Source organism: Eumetopias jubatus, unplaced genomic scaffold, assembly GCF_037043125.1.
Source record: "Eumetopias jubatus isolate StellerSeaLion01/CBP00866 unplaced genomic scaffold, mEumJub1_p1.0 scaffold_2, whole genome shotgun sequence".
Taxonomy (NCBI): Eukaryota; Metazoa; Chordata; class Mammalia; order Carnivora; family Otariidae; genus Eumetopias; species Eumetopias jubatus.
This window is the reverse complement of record NW_028274808.1, coordinates 22999763-23014783: the sequence shown is the minus strand read 5'-3', so window position 1 is coordinate 23014783 and position 15021 is coordinate 22999763. Positions and strand designations below refer to the sequence as shown.

Sequence of the window (15021 nt, the reverse complement as noted above, 5' to 3'; positions counted from 1 at the left end):
TGGCTAACGTCTTTTCGTGGAGTTTTGTGTGGTTTTACTCTATAGGATGCTAACAGGGAGAAAAACATGTCCTAAAATATAAAAAGCAGAATTTTAAAATACTAGCTTACTACTGGTTCCCTGAAACAGTATGGTAGGTCAGAAGAGGGAGATTTAAGATGGTTAGACATGTCTTTTTGGAACATACCAGACTAAATGTTTTGAATCAGATAATGGAGTACAATTCATGTTTGCTGGTAGAAGGGCAAAGAAGACAGGATAGAATAGGAGAGAGGTAAGGTTAAAGTGTCTGATTAAAGCCAATCTCTGAATACCCTTAGAATGAAATAAAGTTACTCTTTGGGTAAACAACTGTATCTTGAGGGGACACTAATGTTTGTGTGTCTTGGGAAATATTTGAAGGTTAAATTTATAATGTTGAACATATTGAGTCATCATCAGGATTTAAAGTGTGCCTATAGAATTGTTTATAAAATTTGATTACTTTCCTGCTTACTAAGATTCTTATTCAACTGAAGTAATCTAGCCCAAAGTTTCAATATTTTATATTATCAGAGCTCTTTAAATCTTTAAGGAATCTTAGAACTCATCTAGGTCCAAACCTCATTTTATAGATGGGAAAACTAAAACCCACAAAATTTAATTGACTTGCTTTAAGTTGAAGGAAGAAATAGGATTAGAATTCACTTTTCTTTTTCATGGTCTGTTGGTTAAGTTTCGTATATGTTATTACGGTCTGTGGTACAGGATTTCATGAATAAATGTCAGTCATGCCATTTTGAAGTTTTTACTTTTAATCTGGAAGGAAACGACTATCTTTAATATCATTAAGGTTTTTGTATTTCTCTACCTTATAACAGTGCATTTTTTTAATTCACCACCAAGTATGTATTTTCTACCTTCAGCTTTTTAAGTAATCTATTTTGTTTGCATAATATGTTCTGGACAGTGTGTCAGGTGTTGGTGTGTACTGAGTCTTCTGTTAATTGTAGTGGAGGAAAGGGGTAGGAGTGCTTAAAGCACTTTGAATTCTCAAGAAGCTCACAGACTTCCTCATTTATAAAATCAGAATTAGCCAGGTAACCACATGGCACTTCCGTGTGAAGTAAATGAGATAGCACACAAAAACCATCGAGTACTCACTACAGGCTGTTTTGGGTTTTTTTCCCCTTTTATTTTCTCATCAGTTCTACATTTGTATTTCTTCCACCCTTTACACATACTTGTGTGCATATGTGGAATTGTGCATATCTTCAGCCATTTCTTGCTTGCAATTACCTGTGTGCTTTATTAAGAAGCTACTAGTATGAGTATGTTTTTGCTGTAGTGTGTCTCATAGATTAAAATCAGAAATATCAGTATTTGAATTAACATTCTCAAGTTTTGTGATCTTGATCCGTATGTGCCAGCTTTCTCTTTTCTAACTTTAGTTATTTATTTTTTTTAAGATTTTATTTATTTATTTGAGAGAGAGAGAGAATGAGAGAGAGAGAGAGCACATGAGAAGGGGGAGGGTCAGAGGGAGAAGCAGACTCCCCGCTGAGCAGGGAGCCCGATGCGGGACTCGATCCCGGGACTCCAGGATCATGACCTGAGCCGAAGGCAGTCGCTCAACCAACTGAGCCACCCAGGCGCCCTCTTTTCTAACTTTAATACGGTAAGAGATTCATACTTTATGCACATCAGAGGTGCCTTGAGTGAGAAGATGAAATATTTCCAAATCTCTGTATTGGATCTTCTCCTTCTCCTTATTGGAAAATAAAGGAAGACCATCTTTACCCTTTACTTATCTCTCCATTATATAAATGTACTTATGAAGCAAAATACATTTGTGTTGAAGCATATTGTTAGGAAACAAACTATTTATTGCAGGTAACTTTTAGCTCTTATTTATATATTGTAGGCTTTTGTTGTCTATCCTATTTCAATCTATGATATGGCATTTTAGCAGGGTACTTTATTCCAAGCAGCTAGTCTATGAAATACATCAGGAGTACCTAGCAAAAAGCTATGTTGAGACCATCATTGTATGGCAGGAATTCTCCAGGGTTTCATTTCATGGCTCATGGACATCAGGCTGAGATTTAGGATGCAAAGAAATTTCACAGGCAATATGAAGTCTTCCATGTAGATTTTTAGCAGTAATAAATAACAGATTTAATAGTACTTATTCTCTTTATGCTACCAATGGTTACTTGTTGCTTTATTCTCCTGGTTTGTTTGTTGTACAGATAACTGAAAAAGAGAAAATGTCTTTTAAAATGGTGGACTCCTTAAAATTGGTGAAAGTTAAAAAGTAGCCAAAGTAATAATTTCTGATTTTACTTTCACTTGGCAGACTCTACTGATATTTTTTAAACTTACCGTGTATTTTTTTTTTTTTTTGGTAATTTGCATGTGTATTTTTTCCTTTATGCCAGAAAAAAAAAAAAGTAAATTCCAGATGGTCACTTTTTGTTTATCTGGAGAGAATATGCCTGCTTTTTGCTTTTCTCCTTCTGATTTAGTAAGCCAAATCATTAGATGCAATTGCTGTATGCAAAATTTTGTTGAAAAAAACCTAAGAACAGATGGAGTCATTTGATGTTATAGGTTATAGATTCATATTTACTAAAAATAAGATTTTTGTCCCTATTAGTGGTGTTTTATTTTCTCAGTACCTTGTTTAGGGAAAAAAAAAAAGAAAAGAAAGAAAGAAACAGTCCTAAGTAGTTCACTAGAGAAAACTATATAAAGAAGGAGTAAGAAATACCACATTTTAGTCTACGGCCATACCACCCTGAACGCGCCCGATCTCGTCTGATCTCGGAAGCTAAGCAGAGTCAGACCTGGTTAGTACTTGGATGGGAGAAATATCACATTTTAATATGGAATATGTGAACTAAGAATAACTTATATCATCCTTTTATTTTTCCCAGTAAAAATTCGTTGTTACTTATTTTTCATTCAGTTATGTTTCAATACCTGATGCAAATATAAGATATTTGCTGTTTACAAGATGGTGGACTGATAGAAAAATAATTATAATTTAGTGTGACAAATGTTATAATGAGTGCTTGGAAGCACAAAAGAAGGAGCAACTCACTGCCTAGAGAACTTGCACTGACTTTTCAGCTGGTTTTGATAACAGTGGAAAAAGGAGTTTCCCAGACAGCGAATGAATGAGAATATTCTAGTAGAAGGTCCAGCAGGTACAAAAACATAAAATGAGAGAGAATATTCATAAATGCTTAAGAGAAGATTGATGAAAGTTTACTTTGGATGGATAATGAAAATCTTCCCATCTTGCTAAGAAATTTGAACCTTACCTGAATTCACCAAGATGTGGTCTATATGTGCTAGTTGATAGAGGATACATGAGTTCTAGGACTGGCTTTTATTTTTTTTAAAACTTTGATCTGTCCCTTAGTTCTCCACATCCTTCAAATTCTAGGGTCTCAAGATGATGACATGAGATAAACATCTTTTGGAAGTAGAAGTGCTAATATAAAAGACAAAGGATACACTAGCAATAATTTTAAAATATTTATATATATATATACTTATAAGATATATATACACTTATAAAAATCACATTTGCTTTTTCTCTGAGAAATACATTTGTTCTCCATTTATTATAAATGAATATTATTTTACTTTGCATTTGTTTTCAATCTGTGATAGAGAGCAAATGTTTTAGTATGTTATATCCGAGGAAAAACAAACTACATATAAATTAATGATGGATGCAAACTGAAGATAATTTTAAATTTAGATCTCTAAGTCTTCTATAATATGCCAACATTTTTTTGACATCTGTTCTCATTTATCTTTAAATTGACATTCCTCATTCTCTTCCTAGAAGTAACAGTAAACTTAACATCATGTACAACTGAGAATAGATCATAATATAGTGCACATGTATTTGTTACTAGTTCAGTAGGATGCTCAGTGCCTCTGGGTACTAGATATAATTTATACAAATAGCAGCTTCTGTTTTATGTGCGATTATGTCAATATTTTGACTTTTTAATCAATAAAAGGTGTTTGACAGATTCAGCAGAGAAACTCAGGTGTGCACAGTAGTAAGTATATATTGCTGTGACATTATTCAATACAAATGAGAAAGTAATACATGAAGTAGACTGGGGTGTATGTGTGTGTGTGTGTATGTGTATGTGTATGCATAGGCATTAGCAAACTCCGAACAATAGAAAAAGTCTTATAGTTCATCCACTATATAGTTCCATCTCCTATTCTAATGTTGGGACTCTTCAATAAGACACAGCCGAAATGGCCACACCCACAGTTTAATTGCAGAAAATCAGCTGTTATTCCAGAGTTAAACATCGAAACTCCAAACTCTCAGATTTGTGCTGAGTCAGTCAACCCTCTACTCAGTGAAGGAAGCCCTATATATCAAGTCTGACAGATCATCATCTAGCTTTTACCTGTTTCTAAAAATTAACACTTTACCTAAAAATTATATTACAGATGTGGGTTTTTTTTCCCCCAAATGATAAGTCTTATGTATGCCCTTTTTTAACCAAAACTTTTTTTCAGTGATATATTGGAACTTAAGTTAAATAAATAATAATTCTCAGTACTCAAAGGCTTTAATTTAAAAACTCATCTTTAAATAAAAGAGAGGGGAAATTGGCTAATTTAAAGCCATTTTACTTTAATTCATACAGCTTAATTACAACTATCAAGTTTAAAGTAGGTTCACACTTATTTTTTGGTAAAGCCTAGAAAACTCAAGTTTGCAGGAAATACTCTGAAGATAAGATCACACTTGTTTCTTGACCCTACTGCTTTAGAATAGAGTATTTTACCTTGGGGTTATACACAACCATATAACTTTTAGTCATTCCTTTGTTTTTAAATGCTACTTTGGGATTGTATGCACTGTATTTACTAAGTTCTTGCATTTATTTTCAAGTAAATAAAACTAACTTCCTCTCAGATATAACAGTTTATATGCCTTTGGCACTGCCTTGGATCCTCTAACAACAGTTGACAAACTAGGACCAATAAGTGCCAAATCCAGTCTGTCTACTATTTTGGTAAATAAAGTTCTATTGGAACATGGACACACCTATTCATTTCTGTACTGGCTAGGATTACTGTGCACCACAACAGCAGAGCTGAGTAGTAGCCATACATCATACGGCACAGACAGAAGTATTTACAGTTGAACCTTGAACACTGTGTGTTAGGGGTGCCGACCCCTCCCCCACACACTTTTAGAAATCCACATAATACTTTTTACTCCTCAAAAATTTATTAATAGCCTACTGTTAACTGGAAGTCTTACTGATAACAATCAATCCATATTCTGTAATATTATATGTATTATATACTGTATGCTTACAAATAAAGCTAAAGAAAATATTAAGAAAATCGTAGAGAAACTACATTTATAATACTGTACTACAATAACAAAAACATTTGCATACAGGTGGACCCCAACAGTTCAAACCTGTGATTTTCAAGGTCAACTGTACTTTCTAGGCCTTTACAGAAAAACTTGGCAAATTACTGCTCTGTAGGGTGTGGTAACTCAAGAGCAAAAATCCACAACCTTATTACCTCAAGATAGTTGCTGTTAACTTTATTATCTATCGTTGCATTTCCAGCTATTTTGTTCCTTTGCCTCTCTCTCATGATTTTCATCTAACCTTATGATATCATCCTACCCCATTTCTTTTATGGTTTTTTTTTGATTGGCAACTGTCACTTACTAGTTTTGTGGCTTTTCATAAATTATTCAGACCTCTCTGCTTCATTTTCCTTATTTGGAAACTGAAGAAGAGGAAATCTGTGTCAAAGAGTTGTATGGCAATGAATGAGATGATGAACAAAAATTTCCTTTTTGGGGGCTAACATTCTAGTGGCAGGAGAAAGACAGTAAGTAAATTAAAAAAAAATTGAGTGTGACATATCTTTCAGAAACAATGTTGCAGAGAAAAAACAGGAAAAATGTAAAGAGGTTGGAGGAGGCTTTTCTGATAAGATGTCATTTGAGCAGAAACTAAAAGGGAAGTGAGTTATGTGGATATTTGGGAGAAGAGCATTAAGCAGGGGAATATCAAGTACAAAGATGCCAAGGCAGAGAGTCCAGTTTTGTTGGAAAAATAGCTAGTAGGACAAGAATAAGAGCAAACAAGAGCAGAGAAATATAGGCTGTGGATCAGGGTGCAAATCATGTATGGTCTAGAGGCCATTTTGAAGTCGTTTATTCAGAGTGACATGGAAAGCTTTTAAATTGTTCTGAACAGAAGAATGACATTACCTGACTTAAAGATACTAAGAAAGAGAATGTTTTCAAGATTTAAGGGTAAGAATTTCATAAGCAAGAAACAACCACAAAATTCATAGGGAAAGATATATAATTTGCCACATTAAAATGACAACTCTTCATAACAAAGCAATTTAAAAAAAGAATGAGGTCAGCATCGTCACAATATGAGTTGTTCCTTTTGCTTTTTGATTTACAAGTAATTGGACATCTGTAACCAAACAAAAGTACCTCTGCTCAGTATACCAGGACACCCCTCTGTATCCCCTATAGTCAGTGAGTAGGATGTCAGAGAGGGCTGGATCCAAAGGAGTTTGTGAGCCTTACCCTCTACCCACTTGCTGCCATCAGAAAAGGTAATGTGGAGAGTGAAAAACTGGTACACTAACTGGAGATGGATATTTGGGGGATCCCACCAGCCTGATGGAAGAAACTGGCAAAGGGTCAGAACAGAACAGAGACAAGTTTGGAGGCAGAGAAAAAAAGAGGAAAACATACCAAGTTGCCCTTCTGCCGCAGGGCAACACTGCCACCTGCTAGGCTGGGAGGGTGGTGAGCAATAGCAGCTACATCTCTGGCAGAAGAGGTGGAAAAGGAAAGTGGTGAGGGACAGATGGCCTGGCAGTGCAGGCTGCAGGGACCAACAACCCCCGGCTCTCTGAGGGGGAACCTTATGACTGGGGGGAGGAAGAGTAAAGGGAAAAAGGCAGACAAGAACATCAAAGGGTCTTAAAAGTGTTTCCTGCAATAGGCTCCAGGATTTCAGCAGAAGATCAGCCCATGGACCTCTAGAATTTTCCCACTGGAGGATTCTCTTACTGGCTCAAGGGTACTCCCAAAGCCCCAGGTGCTAAGCCCACACCTACTCCGACTCTGCCACCAGTTTTTTGTTTGTTTTTTTGTTTTTTTTTTAAACACAGTTATTTTTACAGGCCTGCTCCTGAGGGTAGCAGTGAAAGCCATCTCGCATAAGAAAGCCCAAAAACTTGTGCTGTAGCACCACCTTCTGGAAAACAAGATAAAATTTTCTAATTGCCAGCCTGTTGAACTGCATGTAACAAAGTAAACAAGAAAGTGGGTGCTACTTCAAATGGGACACCAGAGGCACATTTCATTAGAGACTGAAAAACTTAGTAATATGGTATCACAAAAAGGATAATTCAGCAACCAAACTTCAAGGCATGGAATATTATAATCTAACTGATAATTCAAAATTTCTTTTAATAAGAATGAAGAAATTTAATTAGCTACAAGAAAACTCAGGCAATTCAGTGAACTCGGGAATAAAATTAATGAACAGAAGGAGTTCTTTACAGAGAGATTTAAATTAAAAAAAAAAAACAAAACATTCTGGAGCTGCGAAAATAAATGAGATAAAGAATACATTAGAAAGCATAGAAAATAGGGCATGTAAGATGGAAGAAAGAATAAGCAAGTTGGGGGATAGGAATTTATAAATGACTCAGTTGGAAGAAGAAGGAACTAATATTTTTAAAAAGTTAAGAAACCCTAAAGAGTTATTACTCTATCAGACAAGCAAATATCAGAATAATTGGTATACCACAAGGAGAAGAGAAGGAGGAGATAGAGTTTATTTAAAGTAGTAATAGCTGAGGACTTCCTAAACCTGGGAAAGAAACTAGACATATAAGTCTGCTAAGGTAAGGGAACATCTTATTATCTCAGTGCAAAAAGAGCTCCAAGAAACTGTTGAAAATCAATTATAAAGAAATCATCTTAAAGGCAGCCAGGGAAAAAAGGAAAATAACCTAAAAAGGATTAAGCTATCCCCCATTAAGTTACCAATGGATTTCTCAGTAGAAACTCTATAGGCCAGGAGAGAGTAGAATAACATATTCAAAGTATTGAAAGATTAAAATTACCAGTCAAGAATACTTTATCTCCTAAAATTGTCCTTCAAATATGAATGAGAAATAAAGGCTAAAGAAGCTCAACACCACCAGATCTGTCTTATAAATAATGCTGAAAGGAGTTTTTCAAGTTGAAATAAAAAGATGTTAATTAGAGACACAGAAAAAAATGAAAGTCCACAAAACTCTGTTAAAGGTGATAGAAAACTGTAACTTTATAATAGAATAGTATGTTAACCACTTAATATAAAGATTAAAGGAAAGAATATTAAAAATCATAGCTACTGCAATTTTTTAATGAATTCACAGCATAAAAAGATATTTTGTGACATCAAAAATAAGGTGAGGACTAAAGGGTAGAACTTTTATGGGTGAATCAAGTTTTGTTTTTTTTTTTTTTCCGCTGATAGCAACTTATCTGAGATGTTTTATCTAAGCCACATGATAACCACAAGTTAAAAATCTAGAGACAGGAAACAAAAAAATGGGGGAGTATTTAGGGGGGAGACAACAAATTACTATGGAAAAACCACAAATTTACAAAGAAACGGGGAAAAAGAAACATTGGAGATACAAACATCCAGAAGACAAAAGATAAGATGGCAGTAGTAAGTCCTTATGTATCACTAATCATGCTAAATGTAAGTGGATTGAAATCACCAATCAGAAGGCACAGACTAGCTGAACAGATTTTTTTTTAAAAAGCAAGACCCAAATATATGCTGCCTGTAGGAGACATTTCAGCTCTAACCACACACGGGGGCTCAATATAAAGAAATAGAAGAGGATATTCTAAGCAAGTGTAAACAAAAGAAAGTGGGACTAGCCATACTTAGATTGGGCAAGATGGACTTCAAGCCAAAAATGTTAGCAAGAGACAAAGTAAATCATTATATAATGATAAAGGGGTCAATACATCAAGAAGACATAACAAATGTAAATATATATGCACCCAGCATATCAGAGCAGCAAAATATATTCAGCAAATACTAGCAGATCAGAATAGAGAAATAGAACACAATGCAGTAAGAGTAGGGAATTTCAGTAACCCAGTGTCAGTAATGTATAGACCTATCCAGATAGATCATCAACAAGAAAACGTTAGAATTGGACCATACTTTAGAACAAATGGACATAGGACATTCCATCCAAAGCATAAAACACATTCTCTTGTCACGTGCACATGGAACATTCCCCAGGATAAATGATTTCATAAGACCCACAACACATATTAGCAAATTTAAGAAGATTGTAATTATACCACTATCCTTTCTGACCACAATGGTATGAAACTATAAATCAATTTAAGAGGAAATCTAGGAAATCTACAAATATGTGGAAACTAAACAACATATCTCTAAACAACCAGTAGGTCAAAAAGAAATCAAAAGGGAAATTTAAAAATATTTTCAAATAAATGAAAATGGAAATACAACACGCCAAACTAATGGGATACAGCAAAAACAGTTCTGGGAGGTAAGTTTATAGCAACAAATGCATATATTGAGAAATTATAATCTCAAGTAAACAACCTAACTTTATACCTCAAAAAACTAAAGAAAGAACAACAAATTAAGCCCAAAGTTAACAGAAGAAAGGAAGTACAAAGTAGAAATAAATGAAATAAAGACCAGAAAATCAATAGAATGGACGGATGAAACTAAGAGCGGATTCTTCGGAAAGATACAAAGTTGACAAACCTTTAGCTAACCCCCCAAAAAAAAGACTCAAAATCAGAAATGAAAGTGGAGATATTAGAACTGATACTTCAGAAATATGTAGGATCATAACAGACTTCTATGAATAAGTATATGCCAAAAAATTACATAATGTAGAAGAAATGGATACATTCCTAGAAACATAATTTGCCAACACTGAATCAGGAAGAAATAGAAAATATGAACAGATCAAATACGAGTAAAAATAATTCTATCTGTAATCAAAAACCTCCCAACACAGAAAACCCAGAACCAAGTGGCTTCACTGGAGAGCTGTACCTAACACTTAAATAAGAATTAACACCAATCCTTCTCAATTCTGCCAAAAAATTGAGGAATAGGGGACATTTTCAAACTCATTCTATGAGGCCAGCATTACACTGATACTAAAACCAAATAAGGACACTACAACAAAAGAGAACTAGAGACTAATATCCCTGGTGACTACAAATACAAAAATTTGTCAGCAAACTATCAGTAAACCAAATTCAAGAACACTTAAAAAGAATTATACACCATAACCGAGTGGGACTTATCCCTAGAATTCAAGGATGGTTCAACATGCAAATCAATAAATGTAATACATAACATCAATAAAATGAAAGATAAAAATCACGTGTTCATCTCAATAGATGCAGAAAAAGATTTGACAAAATACAACATCCTCTCATGATAAAAATCCTTAATAGATTGGATATGTCAGAACATCAGAACATACCTCAGCATAATGAAAGCCATATACAAGAAACCCATAGCTAACACTGTATTTTTTTTTTTTAATTTATTTATTTGAGAGAGAGAGGAAGCAAAAATGGGAGGGAGAGGCAGAGGGAGAAGCAGACTCCTGCTGAGCAGGGAGCCCTATATGGGGCTCGATCTCAGGACCTTGAGATCATGACCTAAGCTGAAGGCAGATACTTAACCGATTGAGCCACCCAGGCACCCCGCTAACATTGTATTCAATGGAAAATATTGAGAGCTTTTCCTCTAAGATCAGGAACAAGACAAGGATGCCCACTCTCACCACTCTCATTCAATACTATACTGGAAGTCCTAGCTAGAGCAATCAAGACAAAGAAATAGAAGGCATCTAAATTGAAAAAGAAGAAGTAATATTGTTGCTACCTGCAGATGATATGAGCTTATATATATCTATATCAGTATCAGAGAGAGAATCCCAAACTCTGAACCAAAAATCTGTTGCAACTAATCAACAATTTCAGTAAAGTTGCAGGATACAGAATCAACTTGCAGAAATGAGTTGCATTTCTTTACACTACTGATGAAACATCTGAAAAGAAATAAAACCATCCCATTTACAAGAACATCAAAATCAAAAACATCATAATAAATTTAAACAAGGAAATGAAAAATCTGTACAACAAAACCACAAGACTTTGCTGAAAGAAATCAGAACACAAACAAATGGAAGTACATTCTACATTCATGGATCCAAAGAGTATTGTTAAAATGTCTCTACTTCCTAAAGCCATCTATAGATTGAATGCAATCCTCATCAGAATGTAAAGGCATTCTTTACAGAAATAGAAGAAACAATCCTGAGGTAAAAGAACAGAGCCAGAGGTATCACACTTCTAGATTTCAAACAATTCTTCAAATCTGTAGTAATTAAAGCAGTATTGTACTGGCACAAAAACAGACCCAGAGACCAAGGGAATAGAACAGAGAGCCCAAAATTAAACTCCTGCATATAAAATCTACTAACATTTGACAAGGTATCCAAGAACACTCAGTGGGGAAAATACGGTCTCTTCAACAAATAGTGTTAAGAAAATGGATAAGCACATGCAGAAGAATGAAATTGGACCCCTATCTTGTGCCACTCACAAAAGTGAACCCAAATGACTTAAACATAAGATCTGGTACTATAAAACTCATAGGAGAAAACATAGGGAAGAAGCTCATTGACGCTGGTCTTGATGGCAATGATTTTTTGGATATGTCACCAAAAACATGACAACAATAGAAAAAAATGGGACTACACCAGATTTAAAGGCTCTGCAAAGCCAAAGAAACAACAGTATGAAAAGGCAACCTACAGAATGCAAGAAAATTTTTGCAAACCCCATATATCAGATAAGGGGTTAATATCCAAAATATATTAAGAACTCATGCAACTCAATTACAAAAACACAACCTGATTTAAAAATGGGCAGAGGAATTAAATAGCCATTTTTCCAAAGAAGACATGCAAATGCCAACAGACACATTAAAAGATGCTCAACATCACTAATCATCAGGGAAATGCAAATCAACACCACCATGAGGTATCACCTCACTCTGTTATAATTTAAGCCTGTTATCAAAAAGATAAGAAATAAATGTTGGTGAGGCTGGAGAGAAAAGAGAATCCTTGTGCTCTGTTGATGGGAATGTAAATTGGTGCAGCCACTATGGAAAAACAGTATGGAGTTTCCTCAAAAATTAAAAATAAAACTACCATATAATACAGCAACTGCACTTCTGGGTATGTGTCCAAAACCACTAGTTTAGATACATAACATGCACCTCTGTGTTTACTGCAGCCTTATTTAGAATAGCCAGATATGGATACAACCTAAGTGTCTGTTGATAAATGAAGGGTTAAAAAAAAAAACTGATGCACAAATATTGTTCAGCTATGAAAAAGTAGGATGTCTTGCTGTTTGCAACAATATGGATGGAATTTGAGCACATTGTGCTAAGTGAGATCAGTCAAAGAAAGACAACTACTGTATGATATCACTTATATGCAGAATTTTAAAAAGCCAAACTTGTCAAAACAGTAAAATGGTGGTTACCACAGGATGGCAGGAAGGGTGATAAGACAGTTAAGGGTATAAAGTTAACAATGGGTAGCAAATAAACCATAAGAGATTTAATGCACAGTGAAATGAATATAGACAACAATATTGTACCATAATCAAATTTGTTGAGTCTAGAACTTATTTCAACCTTTAAAAGATAATTATGTAATGATAGAGGTGATAATTATCACTACAATGGCAATCAAATTACAATATATATCAAATTAATATGTTGTACTCCTTAAATTTACACAATATATAAATAGAAAAAAGGAGAGGAGACTTCTCTTGCATTGTAGTTAAGAGCAGATGGGCACTGGCTCAGATAGCCTTGGTTTGAATTCTGGCTCCAGCACTACTGAACACCTTGTGCCGGTTATTAATCTCTAATTTTCATTATCCCAATTTATAACTAAGACTAAAACAGTACCCACCTCACAGCACTGTTAGAAGGCTTAATGAGAGAAATCCATGCACAGAGCTTAGCTCAGTTGCCTGCACTTAGTTGGTGTAAATAAATGTTGGCTATTAGTATTAAACACATACATACATATATATAAAACAACACATAAAGGAAGAATCCAAATGCAACACTTCAATCAATTCGCGTCCAGACAAAGGAAGCACCATACAAATTAAGAAAAATACAAATATGGGTAAAAGACTTACGGGGAAATGGGCCAAAAAAAATGAGCAATATACAAAAGGTTAAACAAAAAGAGGAATGAACTTATCAAAGGATGCTCAGATTATTAATACAGATTGTCACTCATCAGTTTGATAAAATCAATAGTTTGGCAAAACTATTGGTGAAATATAAGAAAAATAGAATATGACTGTACCTTAGTAAATTTGATAATACACATATGCCCCCTCTAAAAAACTCTGCCTCTAAGTGTAGATCTTACAGAAAATATTGCACATGTACATGTAAACAGATAACCTTGTAGGAATATTTATAATAGCAAACATTTGGAAACAATTGTGCATCAGTAAGATAAAGCAATAAAATGTGATTATGCTTATGAAAATCCTATAATTCTGTCACAAAGTGAATTTGCGTGAAATTCAAAAACAGTTCCAACAAGAAGCATGTTGTTCACATAGTTTTCACATTGTAACTTAACTATTTGCAGAGGAAAAGTAGTCAAAAATGGTATGAAGATCTTTTAATAAGGATATGTTATACTTGTGTAACCATAGTTAATATCCAATATTCCTTTGCCTAATAAAGCATACTTTTTCTTGAGATTGTATCTGTGAATAGGTGTGTTTATAACATACACACATAGATGTGCACACAGGTGTTTATATATAAAATTTTGTCCTGAAAATATTTTTACATATGGCTATACTTTTATTAAAATTTGTAAGCATTTCATTTTGTAAAACTTATTCCCCAGGAATAGAAAGTTCCATTTTCCCCATGATTTTATTAGTGGAATTTCAGAAGCATTTGGAATGATATTTATTTTACTTAATAATATCTACATAAAATCATCTTAAATGTCATTTATATTTTGAATACTTGCAAAAAGTATTTTGTTAGAGTTAAAATCTGGAATCCTGTGTCAATTTTCAGATCAAATGTGTTTATTTAAATGTGTAGATTCAAATTTGTACCTGAATATAATAAAGGGTGTTAAGGTGACTTACAAAATAGAAACCAGACTTAAGAATTCCCTTAGCAGACAAAATCATTTAAGCCACATGAACAAGACTAAATCTAGCCCTTTTCATGAATATAAGTGAAACTTAACTTGGGATATTTCTTATAAATGTGTCTGATAATCATAAAAGAAACTGAAGTCATCTTCCTAAAGATGGCATGAGAGATCATCACTTATAACCAACCCCCTGCTGTGTGGAAACCGCCACTGTAATAACCAATCACTGTAAAGGTCAACAGCTTCTTCATTTTTACTTTATAAGCCATTCTGGGGGCGCCTGGATGGCTCAGTCGTTAGGCGTCTGCCTTCGGCTCAGGTCATGATCCTAGGGTCCTGGGATTGAGCCCCGCATCGGGCTCCCTGCTCCGCGGGAAGCCTGCTTCTCCCTCTCCCACTCCCCCTGCTTGTGTTACCCCTCTCAGTGTGTCTCTTTCTGTCAAATAAATAAATAAAATCTTTAAAAAAAAATAAGCCATTCTGTAACTTCATGTCTCTGAGTTTTATATTAGTCCTTGAATTTGGGGACCCCTAGTTTAAAAACTGTTATTACACTCCCAATAAACTTTTATTACGTACTATTTATGGATGTGATGGGTTTAACTTTGTTATTTCTTGATTTTGGACAGATGTATCTAGAGAAAGATGAAAGGGAATCCTAATTTAACTCCTTATTAA

General features: G+C 34.4%; 1 protein-coding gene across 4 annotated transcripts in view; it reads left to right on the top strand.

Moving 5' to 3' along the window:
- The window catches only part of TUSC3 (tumor suppressor candidate 3), a 277668-nt gene that overhangs the window by 245438 nt on the left and 17209 nt on the right, over window positions 1-15021 (top strand). The window lies entirely within an intron of this gene.